The sequence below is a fragment of the Mirounga angustirostris genome, unplaced genomic scaffold (assembly GCF_029215605.1).
Source record: "Mirounga angustirostris isolate CCGP_5_RB_7025 unplaced genomic scaffold, mMirAng1.0.hap1 SCAF_15, whole genome shotgun sequence".
Lineage (NCBI taxonomy): Eukaryota > Metazoa > Chordata > Mammalia > Carnivora > Phocidae > Mirounga > Mirounga angustirostris.
Window position 1 is genome coordinate 5,595,809 of NW_026991723.1, and position 8,748 is coordinate 5,604,556.

The window sequence follows — 8,748 nt, forward strand, 5'->3', positions numbered from 1 at the left end:
TGGATGTTCCAATACTAAGCATAAAGCATTTTCCACCAACTTTAAGGACCTGAGGGTACTCAGGTAATAAAAAGTTTTCTACCTTGAGAGTAATAAAGGGCTGTAAGGGTGATCTTCGTTTTTTAGTGGTGACTAAGACCAAACCATCAGAAGCACAACTCCATGATCTATAGCCACATGAATACTTTAATATATTCTCTAAAATGGTTCAGAACTGGTACTTTGCGGGCAGTGAATGATTATCATTGTGTTTTATGACATTTCCCTCTTGATTTGCTCATTATGAACTTGGTTTTATTTTTGGTCCTTGCAGATGTCTTATTTCTCTCCATTTTCTCTGATCATTTGTCCTAAATGTAGGCCATTCTATTTTTCTCTTGGTACATCTGCCACCTGTGATTCTTCCTTTTCTCATTTCCAAGTCTCATTTCCCTAATCAGTGTGTCTCCTGCCTTGATCATGAGATCTGTTATTCACAAGAGACTTTAGGCATCTTCTCTTTTGTTCTGTCTGAAGGCTGGCAAAGGCTCTTGGGTTTTTTTGCCAAAATGCACAGTCACAGAATGAGAAACTAGAAGGAGGTCTGTGAAACTCTGTGCTTGTTTTCTTTCTGTAAGGATTATCTTCTCTGGTGTTTCTTTGAGGGTTTTCTTTTTTTTTTTTTTCCAATTTAGAAATATCCAAAGAAGAGTCCATCCTGCCCAACATGCTTCCCACGCCTGCAGGAGTTCAGTAAGTGCTTGTTGACTGGCTCACTGATTCTTTAAGAGCACCCTTCGTAACAAAAAATGTGTCTTGACATCTAACCTAGAATTGTTTCTACTTCAACTCTTTTCCCTTTAGTTACTTTGAGTACTTTCCTTCTCGACAATCTAGTACATGGAGCTCTATTCCCCATTGTCTCGTTCTCCTTTATTTCTGTTCAGTTAAATATTTAAGTGCCTCATAAGACCATCATGTGATTTATGTGTTTTCCTTTTTATTTTTATGCTCTTCTATGTTCTAGAGACTTATCTTTATCAACTGTAATATCTCTGGTTCCCTGAGGATCAGCTGACATACTTACATGGTATTAGGGGTTGAAATCTCAAGGAAGCAGAAGAGAGGGAGAAGAGAAAGCAGGGAGGAGAGAGAACAGGTAGGGAGGGAAGTGTCACATCAGACCAACACAGGGCAGTGAGTGCAGACAATGGCTCAATCATACAGGATAATTTTAGAGATGCCAATTATACCACCACTTCTCGGGACAGTACGGGGGTGCAGGAGGAAAACAAGGAATTTATCTGTTGACTGCTTACTCTTTTTTCTTACTCTCCCATTGGTGTTGATTCACCCACACCTTTCCAGTTCCATCATCCAGTGCTTACAGCAACCAAAAGAGCTCAGAGCCGCATGGCTGTGGAATCAGCCCTGCTGGCGCTCGGCGAAATGCTCTCTCTTGTCCAGCTGGTACCACAGTGCAGAGCCTCTCCACCTCTGGTGATTGATTATGGTGACAACATCAGCAACCTGGACCATCACCCTGGGGACTGCAGAAGCCATCTCAAGCCAAAATTTCCTCAGCAAGCAGAACCAGTGCCCATTAACTGGATCCCACATAACTCCCTTTACAGGGAAAAATAGCTTATTAGATCCTCGCATGCTGCTTCTATCATCTTCCATGAGGAGCCAGACTCATTCTTCAGTATCAATTGTGTGCATTTTTTTTAACCTCACCCATATACCGCTCTCCAGTGAGGACCCTCTTCCCTCTCATAACTCTGGCTCTGTCCCGAACTCTCAAAATCGTCTCCTTTGAAGTCCATGGTCTTCACTTACACTTCCTTTCTCCATTTAATCTGTGCTGGCTTTCTTTGATCAAATGTTGAAATGTTTTGCTGTATTTCTTTAACCAGCTGCTCCACATTCTCCCTGCCCTGTGCCCTGCTATGCCCCTGAGGGATCAGACTATCCACCTTGATTGCCTGTCCAACACTCCATAAATAGCCTGCAATTGTTGGACACTTGGGACCACTTACCATATTTCACTATTATAAATAATACCTAATATTTGCATCTCTCTATGGTTGTTTCCTTAGGATATGTTCTTAAAAGAGAAAGTACTATGCAACTGGAAGGTTTAATTGATATTGAATTTTCTCTCAAAGTGTATTAAAGTACATGTTTATTGACATTCTTAACAATATGAACGACCTTGTCCAAAGTGGTTAATAAAATAGGAAGATAATTTATAATATAATGATGAATAGTCAATGCTACGTAGCGCAAAAGTATAGGAGATTTTATCCAATCATTCATTCATTGGCTGGCCTTTATTTTTCAGACTTTTCTGTAATAAACACAACTAAGAGGAGACCTATTTCGTAAATGACATTTAGATACACTCACAGCAAGCAACCTATATGTTTAAAATTTAATATCATATTTACACTTCACAAAAGCACTAGATGTTTGCATCATAAACAAGAAAAACAGTGAATTTCACATTATCGAATGGGATTCAGAGCATTATCAACTCTCTTTCTATTAGGAGAGAAAAGTTTTATGACCTGATTTTCTTTTTTGGTGCTTAAGAAAAGTCCATAAAGATTCTCCTTCATGAAGATTTACTCTTCTGGGGTCATGAAGCTACCTTCTGTGTAGTTTCAGAAATCTTTTGATAAACTATGTTTACTATATGTATCATCCAACAGATGTGCTAGTACTTAAAAGCTGGCAATGAATATGTATCCTGTGGATTTAAATTCTTACGTTTTTAAATATAGGATTTTTAGTTTATGTTTACCTTCCAGCACAGAGGTATATACCAGATGTTTACCACAATTCCATTTTATTTTGCTTTCTCTGATCTCTACCAATATTTTAGCACCAAATTGCATCTGACTAATTTGGAAATATTTTAATTATATTAGACCTATGTGTTAAAAAAAAGTCTAAGTCATAAAAAACAAAAGTGTTCTCTAAGATATAGTAATGAATACATAAGTGTAAATATGCCAAATGTGAAGGCTTCTATATCAAACAGGTCGTAATACAATCAGATGAGTTCTTGGGCAATTACTGGAAGACATTCTATCTTAAATTATTTTTTAAAATTTACTAGTGAGGGGCGCCTGGGTGGCTCAGTCAATTAAATGTCTGCCTTCAGCTCAGGTTATGATCTCAGGGTCCTGGGATCAAGCCCCTCATCGGGCTCCCTGCTCATCCTCTCTCTCTCTCTCTCTTTCGCTCACTCTCTCTGTCTTTCACAAAGTAATAATAAAATCTTTTTTAAAAAACTTACTAGCGACTTCCCATTTTTCCCAAAACTTTAATGTTTGATATTAAATTGTTCATGCTTTCTTCTTCCCTTTTGAGCCACCATATTATCTCAGACTAACTTTCTTCCAAATTTTCTGAGTAAATGTAAAAAGTAAATGCTTTTACCAGAGGTAAAGCTTATTTTTTTATAATTTATTTAATAACATAAAACAAAGGATTTGTAGTAAATTATTCTGGCAGTCAATTGTTAAGTCTGGTTGCCAGGGGGCACCTGGGTGGCTCAGTTGGTTAAGCAGCTGCTTTGGGCTCAGGTCATGATCCCAGGGTCCTCGGATTGAGTCCCGCATCAGGGTCCCTGCTCAGCAGAGAGCCTGCTTCTCCCTCTCTCTCTCTCTGCCTTCCTCTCTACCTACTTGTGCTCTCCATCTCTCTGTCAAATAAATAGATAAAATCTTTAAAAATAAATAAATAATTATTTAGGAAAAAAAAAAAAAGTCTGGTTACCAGACTCTCTCCTTCCTAATAATAGGAATATATTAATGTTCCTACACAATGGATTAAGTAAATTTTCATCAAAGCAATGCTAAAATCTCTGGTTTTAAAGTGGTAGAGTAATAGAAAAAATCCTCAAAAGTCTGTATTTTTAAATGTAGAAATTTTAATATAGGTAATAGTTGTTTTTAAAAATAATTCTGAAAGGCATAGAGGCTTGTTGTAAATAATAAATTTTCAGACTAATAAATATCTGAATATCTTCTAATATCTAAAGTAATAAAATTCCAGATTAAAAGCTTCTTTGGCCTAAAATATTTCCTGGGTCTACCTGATGTGCTCTTACAGTTTTTAATGAGAAATCATAGGTTCTTGAGCTATCAGTGGGGAAATAATGACAAAGAAAATGTTTCAGTTTTCTCTTTTTCCTGAATCTTCTGATTAACTCTGAATTTGCCATAATAAGTTTGCAGCATTATTAGGTGTACATTTGTATATGCTGATGTTATTGAGACAGGCTTAGTTTCAATTGTGGTAACTTTTTTCTCTGATGAATGAAAGGGATGAAATTTTAAATAAATAAATAAATAAATAAATAAATAAATAAAGTACTAGAGTAAGATGATTCTGCCTCTTCTCCCACAAATATATCCCATATAAAAGAGAGTAAGACCTAGAGGATATTATGCTAGACGAAAAAAGTCAGACAGGGAAAGACAAATAGCATATGATTTCACTCACATGTGGGATCTAAAAAAAAAAATTAATAAATGAACAAAAACAGAATCAATCCTATAAATACAGAGAACAAACTGATGGTTGCCAGAGGCAAGGGGGTGGGGGGATGAGGAAAATGGGTGAAGGTTTCCAGTTATGGAATGAATAAGTCATGAGAATGAAAGGTACAGCACAGGGAATACAGTCAGTGATATTGTAATAACATCGTATGGTGACAGGTGGTAGCTACACTTGTGGTAAATAGACTTATGGAACCTCTACGTTGTACATTTGACAGTAATGTCATGTTGTGTCTCAACTACACTAAAATTTTTAGAAAGGCAATAAGAAGCAGAAATACATATCTATCTTCAATAAAAAATGGAATCATCTGAACTGAAGCACAAAACATGAGGACTAGCTACCACATATAGTGAAAATCCAGCAAGAGAAAGGAAAGAGCATTCACTTCAGAAATGTAGAGTTAGAAAGCTATTGTTCCATTCTTATAAGACAAAACCTGAACAAACTGTAAATCAATGAGTTTTCTTGACCACATCAGAAAATGGTATTTTCACAGCAAGCAACCAACTCAAAAACTGGAAAAGACAAATGTCTGAGGGAGAAACGGGACTCAGTCTTGCCTGAGGCAGGTAATGCAGGACGCCATATAAGCCAGGGGAAGGGCCTCGAAATCATAGGCCTCAGATGCTAGTAGATACCCACTGGAAACCAAGGAACAAAGTAGGGAAAATAAGAGATGCTCTATCCATGAGGAAGGACCAAGAATATTTGTGAAGACCGTGACTGCTGCCAAGGACAGAGGTCTACGGCTGAGAGAGATGCAAAAAGACAACCTCTCTAGAAAGTAACACACAGGGAGGACCCAAAGTCAAGCATGGAGACAAAAGAAAAGGTCATTCAAGGCATTTTTCTCTGGTGTTCATAAGAACAGCCAAGGGCTGCCATCCGCTGTGAAATGGGAGTGTGCTGACATATTCCCTCTCTGGAATATCAGAACAATTGGAAAACAGATCAATAGAAAAATGTTCAAGTATAATTTGATTCTTTCCAAATATCTGAAGGTATTTTAAAATATCTGTTACTGTAGCCTTCTCTAATACTTTAAGCATGGACACAATGGTCACAGAGCAGGGGCTTTGGGATCTGGGAGGCATGACTTCATGTTCAGCCCACATACGTACAAACTGGGTGCATGGGTAAAATGAAGTTCATAGATTAATGAGGTTGACTTAGACTTTACCTGAAGATTAGAGAACACTGGTTAATGTCTAGGATATAGCAAATTTAAGTAAATATTGATAAATCTTATTGTGGAGAATATTTTCTTTTTTTAATTTATTTTTAAAATTTTAATTTATTACGTTATGCTAGTCACCATACAATACATCATTAGTTTTTGATGTAGTGATCCACGGTTCATTGTTTTCATATAATACCCAGTGCTCCATGCAGTACATGCCCTCCTTAATACCCATCACAGGACTAACCCATGCCCCCAACCCCCTCCCCTCTAAAACCCTCAGTTTGTTTCTCAGAGTCCATCGTCTCTCATGGTTCATCTCTCCCTCCGATTTCCCCCCCTTCAGTTTTCCCTTCCTTCTCCTAATGTCCTCCATGCTATTCCTTATGTTCCACAAATAAGTGAAACCATATGATAATTGACTTTCTCTGCTTGGCTTATTTCACTTAACATAATCTCCCCATGTTGATGTAAAAGTTGGGTATTCATCCTTTCTGATGGCTGAGTAATATTCCATTGTATATATGGACCACATCTTCTTTATCCATTCATCTGTTGAAGGGCATCTTGGCTTTTTCCACAGTTTGGCTATTGTGGACATTGCCACTATGAACATTGGGGTGTATATGGCCCTTCTTTTCACTACATCTGTGTCTTTGGGGTAAATACCCAGTAGTGCAATTGCTGGGTCATACGGTAGCTCTATTTTTAAATTTTTGAGGAACCTCCACACTGTTTTCCAAAGTGGCTGTACCAACTTGCATTCCCACCAACAGTGTAAGAGGGCTCCCCTTTCTCCACAACCTCTCCAACATTTGTTGTTTCTTTCGTCCATTTTTGCCATTCTAACTGGTGTAAGGTGGTATCTCAGTGTGGTTTTGATTTGGATTTCCCTGATGGCTAATGATGATGGACATTTTTTCAAGTGTCTCTTAGCCATTTGTATGTCTTCTTTGGAGAAGTGTCTGTTCATGTCTTCTGCCCATTTTTGGACTTGATTATTTGTTTTTTGGGTGTTGAGTTTGAGAAGTTCTTTGTAGATCTTGGATAACAGCCCTTTATCTGTAGTGTCATTTGCAAATATCTTCTCCCATTCTGTGGGTTGCCTCTTTGTTTTGTTGACTGTTTCCTTTGCTGTGCAGAAGCTTTTTATCTTGATGAAGTCCCAAAAGTTCATTTTTGCTTTTGTTTCACTAGCCTTTGGAGATGTATCTTGAAAGAAGTTGCTGTGGCCGATGTCAAAGAGGTTACTGCCCATGTTCTCCTGTAGGATTTTGATGCATTCCTGTCTCACACTGAGGTCTTTCATCCATTTTGAGTTTATCTTTGCGTATGGTGTTAGAGAATGGTCGAGTTTCAATCTTCTGCATATGGCTGTCCAATTTTCCCAGCACCATTTATTGAAGAGACTGTCTTTTTTCCATTCCATATTTTTTCCTGCTTTGTCAACGATTATTTGACCATAGATTGAGGGTCCATATCTGGGCTCTCTATTCTGTTCCATTGGTCTATATGTCTGTTTTTGTGCCAGTACCATGCTGTCTTGGGGATCACTGCTTTGTAATATAGCTTGAAATTGGGCAACGTGATGCCCCCAACTTTGTTTTCTTTTTCAACATTTCCTTGGCGATTCAGGGTCTTTTCTGATGCCATACAAATTTTAGGATTGTTTGTTCCAGCACTTTGAAAAATGTCATTGGAATTTTGATCGGGATGGCACTGAAGGTAGAGATTGCTCTGGGTAGCATAGACATTTTAACAATGTTTGTTCTTCCAATCCATGAGCATGAGATATTTTTCCATTTTTTTGTGTCTTCTTCAATTTCTTTCATGAGTGTTCTGTAGTTCTTAGAGTATAGATCCTTTACCTCTTTGGTTAGGTTCATTCCAAGGTATCTTATGGTTTTTGGTGCTATTGTAAATGGAATCATTTTTCTAATTTCTCTTTCTACAGTTGCGTTGTTAGTGTATAAGAAAGCAACTGATTTCTATGCTTTAATTTTGTATCCTGCCACATTACTGAATTGCTGTATGAGTTCTAGTAATTTGGGGGTGGAGTCTTTTGGGTTTTCCACATAAAGAATCATGTCATCTGAGAAAAGAGTTTGACTTCTTCTTTGCCAATTTGAATACCTTTTATTTCTTTTTGTTGTCTGGTTGCTGTTGCTAGGACTTCTAGTACTATGTTGAACAATATTGGCGAGAGTGGTCATCCTTGACATGTTCCTGATCTTAAGGGAAAGGCTCCCAGCTTTTCCCCATTGAGGATGATATTCACTGTGGGTTTTTCATAGATGGATTTTATGAACTTGAGGAATGTTCCCTCTATCCCTATACTCTGAAGAGTTTTGTTCAGGAAAGGATGCTGTATTTTGTCAAATACTTTTTCTGCATCAATTGAGAGGACCATATGGTTTTTTTCTCTCCTCTTATTAACGTGTTCTATCACATTGGTTGATTTATGAATGTTGAACCACCCTTGTATCCTGGGGATAAATCCCACTTGGTTGTCGTGGATGATCTTTTTAATGTATTGTTGGATCCTATTAGCTAGGATTTTGTTGAGGATTTTGGAATCCATATTCATCAGGGATATCAGTCTGAAATTCTCCTTTTTGATGGAGTCTTTGCCTGGTTTGAGGATTAAGGTAATGCTGGCCTCATAGAATGAGTCTGGAAACTTTCCTTCTGTTTCTATTTTTTGAAACAGCTTCAGGAGAATAGGTATTATTTCTTTTTTGAATGTTTGGTAGAATTCCCCTAGGAATCCCTCAGGCCCTGGACTCTTGATTTTTGGGAGGTTTTTGATCACTGCTTCAATCTCGTTACTGGTTATTGTCCTATTCAGGTTGTCAATTTCTTCCTGTTTCAGTCTTGGGAGTTTATAGGTGTCCAGGAAGGCATCCATTTCATCCAGGTTGCTCAGCTTATTGGCATATAGTTGTTGATAATAATTGCTAACAATTGTTTCTATTTCCTTGGTGTTCATCGTGATCTCTTCCCTTTCATTCATA